The sequence below is a fragment of the Pinus tabuliformis genome, chromosome J (genome assembly GCF_031772625.1).
Source record: "Pinus tabuliformis cultivar Carrire ecotype Pingquan chromosome J, CPIR1, whole genome shotgun sequence".
NCBI lineage: Eukaryota > Viridiplantae > Streptophyta > Pinopsida > Pinales > Pinaceae > Pinus > Pinus tabuliformis.
This window is the reverse complement of record NC_142295.1, coordinates 1,826,987-1,842,226: the sequence shown is the minus strand read 5'-3', so window position 1 is coordinate 1,842,226 and position 15,240 is coordinate 1,826,987. Positions and strand designations below refer to the sequence as shown.

The 15,240-nt window shown below is 38.4% G+C and overlaps 1 pseudogene; it reads left to right on the top strand.

Moving 5' to 3' along the window:
* Positions 1 to 13,736: 13,736 nt before the first annotated feature.
* Positions 13,737 to 14,578, top strand: LOC149225122 (uncharacterized; annotated as a pseudogene).
* The last annotated feature ends 662 nt before the right edge of the window (positions 14,579 to 15,240 follow it).

Here is a 15,240-nt window from a genome sequence, read left to right as displayed (position 1 = left end):
AACATGGAAAACTGGGTGCACTCGGGAAGCTGCAGGAAGCTCCAATTTGTATGCCATAGTACCAATCTTTTGCAACACCTTGTATCGACGATAATACTTTGGTGATAATTTATTATCCTTCTTAGCTTGCTTGAGGGACATTTGTTTATATGGCTGTAGTCATAGGAATACCCAGTCACCTACATCAAAACTTCTTTTGCTGTGATGTTGATCTGCCTGTTGTTTCATTCTATTCTGCGCCAACGTGAGGTTATCCTTTAAGAGTCAGAGAACTTGTTGTTGATGCTCGATGTGATGTTCCACTGCTTGAACCTTAGAATTTTCTTTTAAATATGATGTGATGGATGGTGGATGATATCCATAAAGTGCCATAAATGGGTCATTTTTGCTGCAACATGGAAGGAAGTGTTATACCACCATTCAGCCAGAGGCAACCATTTGACCCATTGTGTCTGTTTATCAAATACAAAGCAAAGAAGACATCCTTCCAAACATTTGTTTACTATCTCAGTTTGCCCATCAGATTGAGGATGATAAGATGAGCTATGAGCTAACTGAGTACCGAGACAAGAAAATAATTATGTCCAAAAATTTCCAGTGAAAATGGGATCTTTGTCACTTACAATAATCTTTGGGTTTCCATGTAGCTTTTGAATTGTTTCCATAAATGCAATAGAAACTGTATTGGCTATAAATATATGTGATAATGCACAAAATTGTGCATACTTAGTAAGTCTGTCAACTACCACCATGATGACACTCTTTCTTTCGGACTTGGATAAACCTGTGATAAAATCCATTGAAACCTCCTCCCAACATTGGCTTGGAATGGATAAAGGTTGTAATAGTCCTAGGGTCTTAATTGTTTCAACTTTATTTTGTTGGCAAACCAAACATTCTGACGCAAACTTTTGAATATCTGATTTAAGCTCATCCCAAAAAATTCCTTCTTAACCCTGTGGTAAGTTTTTAAAAATCCTGAGTGCCCTCCTAAGGGAGAAGTGTGGAATTCCATAAGAATCTTTTGTTTGAGTTGGGAATTCTTACATAGGTATAAGCGATCTTTGTACCATAACGAATCATTTTCCAGCTAAATGTATTAGATTTGCTAGGATCTTGTTGTAAATTTCGAATGAGTGCCCACACTTCTTCATCATTCTTCCATTCCTCCCTTGCTTCGTTTATCCAATCTGGTTGGATAATATAAATGGCACACACCAATGCTTCCACGTCCTCATCCTTTCTTGAGAGTGCATCTGCCACAACATTTTTCTTCCCTTTTTTGTAGATGATTTCAAAGTCATAACCCAACATCTTTGTAACCCATTTTTGTTGCTGTTCAGAGGATAATATTTTTTCTAAAAAGTATTTAAGACTATCATGATCCGTTTTTACCTTGAAGTGTCTTCCCATTAGGTAGGGTCTCCCTTTCTTGAGTGCATGTAGTATTGCCAACATTTTCTTCTCATAAATAGCTTTGTGTAAATACTTTCCCTTGATTGGATGACTTTAGAAAGCAATGGGTCTTTCATCGTGCATTAAAACAACACCAATTCCATCTCCCAAAGCATCACATTCCATAATAAAGGTTTTTATGAAGTCCAGTGTAGCTAAGACCGGTGCTTGGCACATTGCCTCTTTAGGATGTTCGAAGGCCTTTGTTGCTTCTGGAGTCCATTAAAATGCATCTTTCTTCAATAATGTTGTTAGAGGTGTTGCTATTCTCCCATAATTCTTAACAAACTTGCGATAAAAAGTCCTCGCAGATGCTTTATGGATGTGGGGATTTTCCATTCCTTAATGGCTTTAATTTTGCTAGGGTCTACCTTAACACCTCCATGAGATACAATATGACCCAGATATTCCACCTCTTGTACCCTAAAGAAACATTTGGAGATTTTTGCATATAATTGTTTCTCCTCCAATAGTTTGAGCACCATGTCAACATGTTCAACATGATCCTTCCAAGACTTGCTGTAGATTAGTATATCATCAAAAAATACTAACAAAAATTCTCTAAGGAAGGGTTTGAAAATGGAATTCATCAAACCTTGAAATGTAGAAGGTGCATTGGTAAGGGCAAAAGGCATGACCAAAAATTCATAATGACCCTCATGAGTTCTAAATGTTGTTTTCAGAATGTCTTCAGTCTTCATTCTGATTTGATGATATGTTGAACGAAGATCCAACTTGGTGAAGTAAATTGATCCATGCAATTCATCCATTAATTCATCAATGATAGGAATGGGAAATTTATCTTTAATAGTGAGCTTGTTGAGCTCCCTATAATCCGAACACATGTGCCATGATCCATCCTTCTTGTGCACCAATACTACTGGAGCAGAGAAAGAACTTTGACTAGGTTGAATTATACCAACCTCTAGCATTTTTGCAACCATACGTTCAATTTCACTCTTTTGGGCATATGGATATCTGTATGGCATGATGTTTGGAGGAACACTTCCTGGAATCAAATGAATAGCATGATCATGATCACGAATAGGTGGTAGACCTTTGGGAGTCTCAAATACCTTGGAATGATTGTCCAAGAATTTTTGGAGATATGGAGAAATAGATGATTTCGATGTGGGAATGTCTATCGAACATAATTGTGCACTTACACCTTGTTGTTCCTTCTTTAGAAGCTTTGTCATACCGTTAGAGCTAATTATCTTTCCCAGTTTCCCTACAATACCCCTTAATTCAACTTCCTTTCCTTCCGCACAAAATTTCATGAAAAGTTCTTGACAATTAAAATCTATTGTACCCAAGGATTATAGCCATTGGACTCCTAGTACAACATCAACACCACCCATTGGAATGGAAAGCATTGGGCTATTCAATACATATTCTCCCATGGATAACTTGATATTATGGCACTTTCTAGAGAAATTTATGGTTCCTCCACTTGCAACCATCACTTGACACTTTGGTGCTAGATATAGGAAGCAATTCAATTCCTTTACTATCTTACAATGAATAAAATTATGGGTACTTCCCGAATCAATCAACACTATTACCATTTTCTTCTTGATATGTCCTTCTATCTTGATAGTTTGAGGAGCGGTAATTCCAGCCAATGCATTACAAGATATGGTTGGATTCATTTCTTCTTTATCTAGGGTTTGTTCCTGGAGTATATCCTCTTCTTTTGACATTTCTTGTTCCTTTTCTTCCTCCTCTTCACAATCTATGTAGAATAATTTCTTGTCATCATACTTATGACCTTTAGTGTATTTGCTATCACAACTGTAACAAAGCCCTTTTTCTCTTTTTTCTTCCAATTGTTGTGGTGTCAACCTTGTAGGTTGTGGAAGGCTAGGTGCAACAACACTTCCATATTTATAGTTTTGAGTGATAGGCTTCCTGGTTGCCATAATTTTGCTTTCCATTCTTCTTGATAACCTGAATGCCTTCTCCAATGAATTAGGTTCCCAAAGGCGAACCTCATGTTGGATATTATCCTTTAAAGTCCCTATGAACACATCAATCCTATGCTCCTCTGGAATATCATTTACCCTTATGTTCAATTTTTGGAATCCTCAATGTGCTCCATCATTGAACCCTTTTGTTTGAGATTTATCAATTAACTAAAAAAGGTGTTGCTTTTTGTATCCTCATAATGTTCTATCATTTCTTTCGTAAAAATTGCCCAAGTGACAATTTGTTTATGAGAGCAAAGCCATCGATACCATACAAACTGATTTGGTTCCAAATATAAAGTTTCAATACGTACCTTTTGTGTGTTTTGCACATTATGGAGATCGAAAAATTGTTTCATCTGTAGTATCCATGTTCCGGGATCCTTACCATCAAACTTCCTCATATAGATTTTTAGAACATGGTGGGTCTTCAATCCAACATTAGAGTCTATGAAACCATGATTAACATTTCTTTTGTTCTCATCATGAGTTTCCTTTACTACCCTTTCACCATTAGTGACCATTTCTTGTAGCAAGTTATTCAAATTTATCTTCAATTCTTCCATCTTAGCGTCCATGCCATTCATCTTAGCGTCTATGCCATCCATCTTAGCTTCCACGCCATCCATATTAACTTGCATGACATTCATATTAGCTTCCATGTCATTCATCTTGGCTTCATTTACCTTTAGTGATAGTGAAATTTGTTGTACTTGGTCTTGTAATTTTGATATATCATGTTGCATTTCTTCCTCTTCTTCACGAGTCATGCTAGAGCTTTCAGGTTGCTTACTAGGTGTTTCCATTTTCTTTCTTCAGGGCATTAATTAATGCTAATAATTCTTCACTATTCCCTTTGAATTCCTTCAAACTAAATTTTCAAACCAATCTTATGCAAAATTTAAAAAAACTACACACCTTTTGTTTTTCACTTTGTAAGAGCTCGATATTGAATCCGTTGTATCTCTATAACTGTGGATCTCGAATATCTGAAACCATGTCCTGCGGTAACCCTTTGAGTCTTCTTTCTAACCCTGCAAGTCTAATCAAGATTGGATTCTCCATTGAAGAGTTATGCCAAATCTCCCATGGTGACCTGATTATAGACTAGTTCGGTAGAGCGAACTTGTACAACATGCCATGTGTCACTATTTCGACCTTAGTACCTGAAACTAACACACAGAAAACTACAGGTCGTCCTCTTTCTGAAAATTATTTTGAAATTTCAATCTAATGCTCAAAGCAAAAGTTATGACGATTTTCCCCAGGTCACCTATTTGAAATGTAATTTGGGAGTTTACAAAAATCCTAACTTCCTCAGATCATATCTTTGTAAATATAACGAGACAAGCTCTGAAATTTGGACCCGAAGTTCAAAACGATTTCGGGTAAAACGGGCTTTTTTTGTAGCTTCTGAAACATCGCAGAAAAAAGTTATAGTGAAAATTCCACGATGGCATGTTTGGAGCAGCGAAACCCTAGAATTCAAAGCTCCGATGCCAAATGTTAGGAAACTAGCTCACAAAAAGATAGAAAAGATAGATCAAAGCCTTAGAATTCAACCTCTCTGAGGGGTCAACCTCCTTTACATTACAGAAATGAACAATTCTTGGATGATACAAATGACTAAACCTCCCTTCTATATATAGGAGTCTAAGGGGTCACAATATAATCAAGTCGACATAACATAAGGGCACAAAAATAACAATAGTGGGTTTCTATGGGGCATACTAATAACAATATGGGGACAATAGGGGCACAATAATAACAATAAGGGATACAATGACAACAGTAATGGGGGAATCACTAGTATTATAGGGGCCTAACAGAAAATATCTTCCAAGTGTCTTCCCTTTTGATTCAATAAGCATTGTGTTTTCCTTTTTCAAATTCCTACACTTCTTTCTCAAAGGAAATCCTGTTGTCTGCCTTTCAAAATCTATATAGGTCAAATTATGCTCAATTAATTGTCTTTTTAGTGCCCGTTGGGATGCATTTGCCTTTGGAACCCACTTATTTCCCTTTAGATACTTTTTCTTAGGAGGTCAGGCCTATTCTTCAAATTATGGAAAAAATGCAGAGAATGGATGTCACCAACAGCAACAAGTGCATAAGTTGGATCTTCAATTGCACCAGAGTACCAGCTTACTCAGTTAATCGATGCCACCTATCGTGCAACTATCTTTTTCAATATTTGTGAAATGATGCATTTATGTTTTCTTCTTTCAAGAATGTAATGTTCGAAAGAATAAGAAATTTCAAAGTAATTTAGGAGGTTAGAAGTTTTGGTAGTTTACAATTTCATAACTGTCCATTTTTTAAATTTTGTATAAAATTCAATTCAGAAGGAGAAATGAGGTTCAGAGTTTTGGACCTCAAAAACATAAACTACTTGTATTCTCAATCTTCTTGTGGATTTGAATAAAGATTTCAAAGTGATTCCAGACACCTATTGAGTATGATATGTGTTTCTTGTTATCTTTCAACTTATGTTTTTTTCTATTGAAGAGAGTAATGAAGTTGTTGGCCTTTAACTTTACAGTTCTTCAAAATTTAATTCTTGTGAGTTAAAGTTAAAAGAACCTTAATCATGTGCTCCTCTTTTCTGTATTTCATTCCATATTAACTACATATTTCTTCTGAGGTTAATGACAAAAGATTTTTCACTAAGCAGCCTGTTGTTAAAAGCTTTCCATTATCTTTTCTCACTATATTACCATTAAAATTGTATTCAAGATCAAAAGGCCACTTTGAAAGATTGTTTTTCCCATAGAAGACTAAGAAACACTATCTATATAATTATAATTTCTGGGGTTTTAAACAATGGGTCAACAAACTTATTTCCTCATTGTTCTTAATAAATGTTTTGGGCATTGACCTCTCCTCAGCCAGAGGTTATCTTCCAAGGTACAATAAAACCAAAACTGAAATGGGGGTTCTGTCAGGGTATGATGAACTGAAAGACAAGCAGATTACCCAACCCAACAGCCACGGAGATGAAGTGGAAGAATGTCGTGTTCAAGAGCGACTCACTGCCATTAACAAATGGAGTACCCTGTTTTCCCAATTTCCCCAACCATATTGGTTAGTACCTCTTTATTTTTTTAAAAGCTTGAGGAGGATAACATATGCTTGATAACTCCATCCTTCAAATGAATCCCTATGAGAATATTTAACGAACCTAGAGAAGGAGTGGTTCAGTCCCGTCATGATCGACAAGTCCATTGTTGTTTGATTTTTTTATGAGTCCAGCGAGGGTGAAAACTCGACTTCTTTTTCATGTTTAAAGAGTTTGAAAAAGAGGCGAAAAAGAAAACTCCAGATGTTCCTTTTCGTTGGTATTCCCTTAGGTCCAAAAAGGCAAAAAACAATACCCAAGAGAACCTCTTAGCCATGCTCGACTAAGGTATTCATTTTTCGTAGTTAGTCTATCTCAGTCCGGAAAAGGGGTAAACTTATACTGAGTAAACGTATTTTCGTTTACTTTTAAAAATTCGAAAAGTTAAGCGCTCAACAATATTTTCATGTTTTGGGAGTCTAAAAAGAGCTAAAATAGGACTCCAAGGGGTTCCTTTTTCGTAGTTTTAAAGAGCCCGAAAAAGAGATAAAAGTGTACTCTTTGGTCAAAATAACCTGTTTAAAGCACAACAAAATCCATTAATAGTTGTCAACCTACTCATAACAACACAGAAAGGATTAAACATACCTATTTCATAGTAAAAATGAATCACGACTAGGTTACAACATAAAATATGAATAAAATAATTAGAAATATGACCATATATACTCAAAAATGATTGTTCATACCATTTCACATTTACCTTCAATAGTGAGAGTTCTGAGTACTTTTTCCCTCGATCTTCTGCAACTAATTGCGACCAATCTAGTGGACGATTTCGAGTATCGTCGCTTCCAGGTAGGAGCTAAAACATTTATCTTTCTTTCTGTGGTTCCATTTTATGATTTCATGCAAATTTTATGAGTTTTTGAAGGCTCTGGGGTTCCAAAATTTCACCCTAGGACCAACGCAGGCCCAAATGGTCGAAAACTGTTGCACCTAAGCAGTCATACACCGCAGACATGGGTGAAATGCTTTGGTTTTCTCTTCTGGGGTGCGTTCGACATAAATATAAAGTTTGTTCAGCAATTTTTCCTTAAAAATTGTTAAACACACATGAGCAGCAAGAGAAAATATGAAAGATAAAACATGCAGTACAATTTTTATTAACAACTGATATACATTTTATAGTACATTGTTGTGATCGTTGGGTTTCACATCCCAAGGTCTCTTGGACTACTTAGTCTATTCAGCTTCCACACTAACCCATTTAGGATTAGGTGTCCAACATTCCCCCCCTTAATCCGAAGGGTTATGTATGAGTCCAAGAAGAGAGCTGTAATACAAAATGTGCAAAAAATGCATGGCAACACTAGGCTGAATGTGCTCTATGAAATGTTGGTATAAAGGGCAGTGGTTTAAGGATGACCGCCAACACTGGAACGCTTAGTGCAGTTCCCGGAACTCTTCCAAAACTGGCAAGAAGCTGAAGTCTTCTGCTAGAGGAAGTGATCCTATTGTTTTAAAGAGGGAAACCTTCAACCATCAAAGGGAGGTCTCACCCCGCATAAAAGGGAGAACTTCAACCTGAAAAGGGAAGTCTCAACTTGTGATGGTTTAAGGATGACCAACAACTCTAGAATGCTTAATGCAATTCCTGGAACTCTTCCAAAACTAGCAAGAAGCTGGAGTCTTCTGCTAGAGGAAGTGTTCTCAATTTTGTTCCTGGAATTCTTCCAAAACTGGCAAGAAGCTGAAGTCTTCTGCTAGAGAAAGTGTCCCAGATTTCCAACTGAAGGCATGTTCAGGGGCATCTTTGTCTCTGGCTACAACTCTGGAACTGGTGTGGCAGGTTGTGGCTCAGGCTCACTTGATGTGACTTTGAAGCTTGTAGATGACCATCATTTCCCCCCTGTCAGATACAAGGTGAGATGATGGAGAAAACTCAACTGCAAGACTGTTCAATACTCTGGAACAAGTTCTGACATGTGTTTGGAATATCTTCTTGGCTGTTGATGCCCATTTCCAAGAAGCGATCCATCCAAGATGAATCTTTGCTCTTGCAGGACGTTTGTTTCTGAAGCATATGTGTGAAGAATGGCTGGTTTTATGACAATGCTTACATGGATGAAGATCAAAACAGTGATCTTTCAAATGTACAACTCGGTCACAGTGTTGGCATTTCACAATTTGTTGTTATTGTTGTTGTTGTTGCTGTGGAATAGAGGCAGAGTCTGGCACAGTTGGAGGTGAACTGTCATGAGGAGCAGGTGAACTGTCATGAATGAATCCAGCACTCTGAAACTGAATGGGCTTTGAGTAGTTTGGAATATGAAAGGACAAGTCCTTGTCATATCCAAGACCAGTCCTGTGCTTGTTGTGGACAAACTGTTCCCAAGGTCTGAGGATGGGCTTGGGAGGAGCAGACTGAGTTTCTGCATCTGCATTCAAATCTGTTGTTGTATTAGGTACTGAATCTGAATTTGCAACATTAATGTTTTGTTGTTTATGGGAGTCTGTTTCAATTTTATGAACAGAAACAGGTTCAGAATGATGACTCCACTGCTGTAATTCTTCCTGCTGTAGTTGAGATTCAAGCTGCAAAAATTCAATCTGTTCTTGTGCATATTGTAGACATGTCTGAATTTCTGAGAGAGAGCCTTTGCTGATTTGGAATGTTTCATCAACAATAGATTGTATAAGAGTTTTCATGAACTCTAATACTTTAGTAATTGTAGCCATTTTTCTCAACACTTAGAAATGCACCACTAGAAGCTTGTTTTAGTATGAGTTGAGGTGAAAATGTACCCTAAATAATCACAATGCTTGCAACAAAATTCTAATACATCTTCATAAACATGTTAAACATTAGAGACCCATCATTCCAAGGTGCATGTATAACCAACATTGGCTTTAAAGGCTCATCGTAGCACTCAACCATCAACACAATTCAATAACAATTCTATACCAATCCAAAAGACATGATTTCAACATATAGCCTTCAACGATATATGTGAAGAGCACCTTCAATGAACATGTAAAGAGTGAGGACACACGAATCATATAACCAGCGCATGAACTAGTGTACATGCATGCTATCCAATCATATAATACAACATATAGGAGGCATATATTCTCTTCACAAGAACTCTTTTGTCACAAGTCAGCTTCAATGTACATAGAACACAGACCAATATATCTCTGCCAAAATGCAAGGATGAATATGGACTAGAACACTTCCATTATAAAATCCTTCCCTGTGCCATTGTAAAATAAATCTCACTAGCAATCATTATGCGTGGAAACTTGCCGAACCGTTCGTCCAAGAGTTTGCAGGTCGGTTGGAGACCACGTCGTTGTGACGCCTTCAATGCTATATGTGCCTAGTAAAAGTGATGGTTCCAATCTTGTTTACGGAAGAAAAATTCCAAACCCAAAAAGGAGGGTCCACACAGCGCTAAGAAGGTAGACCGCAACAGAAGCTATGGGTTCACAGTTTTCAACTAACTCACAAAATGCACAAATTAAATCAATATGATTGGAAAGGCCTTTGGCTACCTCGCGCTTTAACGCGCATTACAAGAAACCCGCAAGTTCGAAGTCGGGCGCAGAGGCCAAATCGCTGGGGGTTTCGCGGTCCAAGAAAAATGCAGACACACTGGAGGCGACGTGGAAGGCCATCATGGAAGGCCGAGGCCCTCCCTTGACGCGGCACCGTCAGAAATCTGATACCATGGAGACGGTCCACCGTGGGGACGCTACAGAGGCCGCATCCCGCGATTCATCATCTTTTTCTTCTTCTGCAGTTTTCTGAGAGCAGGTGGTATTGTGGGGACAATTTCAAACACTGGACGCCACCCGTATGATGCTAACCACAAGAATAAAACTGCTACCCGTCAGAAGGACCATTCATGCTACCACATTTCAGAGAGGAACCTGCGTATGTGCCCTCAATAGTGTCACCAATTGGGAGGTTGTTTTGAGGCGAACATGGAGTGAAAACAGAGCTTACGCCAACACCGACAGGCTTGTATTATGATAATCGCTCCATCTCTGTTTGCCGACGGTCAAATGTTGAGAGGTATTGCATGTACGAGAAAATAATATTAGTAGGAGAGCGCACAAATACGGATTAGTTTGAAGTTTTAGTGTAAAGGAAACAATCAATCAGGACGACATAAGGAACGACCAATTAATTCGAGAAACTAAGGTTGCCTATCGCATCCTTCTGTGCGAATCACTACCAATTCAAAATGCTTAGTTACGTCTTCCTTTCTGGTCATACTGGGTCTGTAATGCCTCTTGATTACCACCAGAACGATGAATATCTTATCTTGCTCGTGCCATGGGAGAAGTGGAATTCGTTACTGGGGCGTTCATCAGGGTGCATGCACAAGAGGTCAAGGGAACCATAAGACAACGGCGAAGAAGAACAATGAGTCACGGAATCAGAAATTTATCTTTTTTTTTGTCGAGGCAAGGCTCCATAATCGGCTTGCCCAGGGCTTCGGATACCCGATTCAAGAGCCACGATATTGCTACCAGAATTTGAAGTCAGATCTCCCGGGAATACTGCAAAACGCCCATGTTTTCCTTCGTCCCCACAGAAGTCGCAGCCAACAGGAGTTCTTCCAAGGGAAGAAATAGAATATGGCAGAACGCAGGTAATGTTAGACGCAGGTATGCAGAACAGACAGAAATGTGGAATTGGTTGAGAGAATGTCAAGCAGAGTAACGCCAGCTGAATCTACGCAGAATTTCAACAGTCGAACCCAAACTCACCGGAAAGAAGTTGAGTTTTCCAACTCCAGCGGCAAAATCTAGCTCCGTATCGGCTCACATAAATTAAACCAGCAAAATCATAAACAATGGTATTATTCCAGCAACTCTAATCAAAATTCCAGGATAAGAACACGTAGGAATCAACATCAACCATTTACTTTGAAACTGTACGCATTTCACCAAGAATACGCGCTAGCCAAAGACGAGATGCAGTGGACAGTCAAAGGATTCTCATAACCACGACTTGTCAGAATATATGGAATATGGCAGTGGCAGACAGTGATTATGCACAGAAGCCACGTAGTGGATAACGTAGAGCGTAGAAAATAATTATGGCAGAGGTGAGCAGCGCAGAGGACAATACAGGAATATTAATTAACAGCTGATTATATGAAACAAAGTTAGGGGAAACGCAACGTTACATGCAGGTGATTATAGAAAACGGTCAGCAACGTTATTATATGTCAGAGCAAAACAGTAGCAGTGCATAAAAATGGCGTTGGAGAAATGACAGGTTGCAGCTAAAATTTAGCTGATAAAATATTCATGAGAAAATATTCCTAAGATGCAGAATTGATGGCAGAAATGACTTGCACAAAAAGGCCATAAAACAAATGGCTCAAATTAATTATGCAGGGCAGGAATACGCCTGCTCTGATACCATGTTAAACACACATGGGCAGCAAGAGAAAATATGAAAGATAAAACATGCAGTAAAATTTTTATTAACAACTGATATACATTTACAGTACATTGTTGTGACCGTTGGGTTTCACATCCCAAGGTCTCTTGGACTACTTAGTCTATTCAGCTTCCACACTAACCCATTTAGGATTAGGTGTCCAACAAAAATTGTCAAGTTTTTTACATGAAAAGGATCCCAATGAATGTCTTGTTGATGTTTCAGGGGTTCATCAGCATAAAATGGATTTCGAGTGGAGAGAAAGATAACATGAGGAACAAGATTTGAATGCAGTGAATGATCATGCTACCTTCCAGGCATTAAAGAACTATGGGTTACTAAAATTCTTCTAACTTCATGTTATGAGGAAACAAATGAAATTGTTAAAATACCTTATTCATTCATGGGATGTTCAGGCACAAGCGTTCCAGTTTGGGGAACATTTGCTCAAGATAAAAGTAGAGGGTATCTAATTTCTTACAGGTTTTTCCATGAGAGGTGCCCCCATATCTCTCCTAGGTGGGAGAAGGGGTGGAGAAACTGTGAAAGATTACATAACTACCTATTGTAGATCTCGAGCCCAACCAGCAAAGGATGGAAAAATCAATATAAAATATGTGACCTAGTTACCTTTGAGAACGAGCCTATTCATTATCACATGATTGGTAGGTAGCTCAACATTACATGTAGCAAGTAGATCGCACATGTAATATGGGTTGGAGTGTCTAGAATAAACACTCTCTAAGAAACACTATCTATATAATTATAATTTCTGGGGTTTTAAACAATGGGACAACAAACTTATTTCCTCGTTGTTTTTAATAAATGTCTTGGGCACTAACCTCTCCTCAGCCAGAGGTTGTCTTCCTAGGTACAAAAAACCCAAAAATGAAATGGGGGTTCTGTGAAGGTATGATGAACCGAAAGACAAGCAGATTACCCAACCTAACAACCACAGAGATGAAGTGGAAGAGTGTCATGTTCAAGAGCGACTCGTTGCCATTAACAAATGGAGTACCCTATTTTCCCAATTTCCCCAACCATATTGGTTAGTACCTCTTTATTTTTTTAAAACCTTGAGGAGGATAACATATGCTTGATAACTCCATCCTTAAAATGAATCCCTATGAGAATATTTAACAAACCTAGAGAAGGAGTAGTTTAGTCCCGTCATGATCGACGAGTCCATAGTTGTTTGATTTTCTTACGAGTCCAGCGAGGGTGAAAACTCGACTTCTTTTTCATGTTTAAAGAGTTTGAAAAAGAGGTGAAAAAGAAAACTCCAGATGTTCCTTTTCGTTGGTATTCCCGTAGGTCCAAAAAGGCAAAAAACAATACCCAAGAGAACCTCTTAGCCATGCTCGACTAAGGTATTCATTTTTCGTAGTTAGTCTTGTTAGACTCCGTCTCATGTCAGCGATTGATTCTTCTTCAAAACCCTGTTTTGAAGAAGAAATCATTAATGTGTTGTTTTAAATTATGTAATTTATGCTTCAGCTCTGGATTATGTAATTTATTCTCTAGCTCTTCAAAAGGCAGCAGCAAACTTCAACGCTCCTATCCCTGCACAAGCACAATTTGAAACATCATCAGCAACCAGAGGCAAAAAGCTATTTGGAGGGCGCCATCTGCATTTTTGGAATAGGATACCAATTTTCATCTGGATTGAATGTTTTTTAGCAGTTTTTATGTTCAGTGACTAAAGTTGATTACTTCACATTGCGCCATGGCTTCATCTCTGCACACTTAGCTCCAGGAAGCAGATTTAATTTTCACAAATATATTGAGAGAAGCCCTGGATGAACACTACTCACAGGCATTTCAATTCTATGGTTCTTGCATATGTTACGCCCTGGAATAGTAAAGGTTATGACATGGCCATAAAATTTCGTGCCAAACTTACACATGTATCACCGGTCTGGTATCAGTTGAAGAGAATTGGGACAGAGCTACAGTTATTTGGTAAGCATGATGCTGATCAACAGTGGATGGCTCAAGTTCGTAAGCATGGGCTGCCATTGGTATACCAATCCTTATACTACCTAGAGTTGTATTGGAAGCATCGCCTATAGAATTGTTGACAAAGAAGAGGGAAAAGAAGCAAGCAATTGATCTTATTGTTTCAGAGTGCAAAAACATGGGATATGATGGTGTGGTGCTTGAGGCCTGGTCACAATGGGTAGCTTATGGCATTCTAAAAGATCCCAAATTACGTCAAATGGCATTGCAATTTGTTCAAGAACTTGGATCCAAGCTACATGCTACAAAAGCAGTTGAGGGGCTTGATCGTAACTTGCAGTTGGTGTTTGTCATTCCCCCACCAAATTCAATTGAGAACAATCCAGACATGTTTACATCAACTGATATGGAGAGGCTAAGCAACAAAGTTGATGGATTTTCACTTATGACTTATGATTTTTCAAATGCATAATTTGGGTGCGTGCATGTTTGCAACTTTTGCTTCCTCTTTCAGCTGCAAAGCGCCAAAGGGATGCAAAAATTGATATGTGGACTGCCAATTTTCAGCTGGCAGCGAAAATCTTAATGGGTATAAATTTCTATGGAAATGATTATGTTCTTCCAAGAGGTGGTGCACCTATCCTCGGTCATGGCTACCTCTGTAGTTTGTTTTGAGTGTCACTGTAAGAGTAGCACCTCTTCGACTTGAATTTGAAGAGCATATGATTTTGCGTTTGGTGAACTTTGTAAAAAGTCTATCATGGAGATTTTGGAAGGGAAGCACGCAGGAACAAAATTCAGATATGTGGATATTAAAATATGGTATAGGGCAGGTCAACAATTCTTCTACAGATGTTCGGAATTTTGAATTTGTTAAGAATCCACATTCAAGTCAGCTGCATTTCCTAAAAGTTATGGAGAGTTATAAAAGTGAGCCATCATCAAGGAGAGGCCGAGAATCATCAAAGAGATACCAAAGCAGATGGCAGGAATCTTTACTCAGGGCTCCGCTAATTTATTGTTTGTAGGTGTGTCCGGATAAGCTTGACGTGGAGGGAGATCTTGATAGCAGAGTGTTTAATAAAGTGAAACAACATGGCGATGCATAGAAGATTGTCCTTGATGCATGCTTACCTTTTATGGATTTACTAGACGACAGTCGATGCATTCCCTATAGCATCCATGAGGTGTACCAGTTACTGGGAGTAGCAATTTCCTATCCGCTAGCGGTACAGAGACTCTCCTTAGCTTTGGATATGATTGGCAAGGATGTCTTTAGGGAACACTTGTTGTCGGTATCTGATTGTATGATTTATACCGGCAATATATTTGGTTAT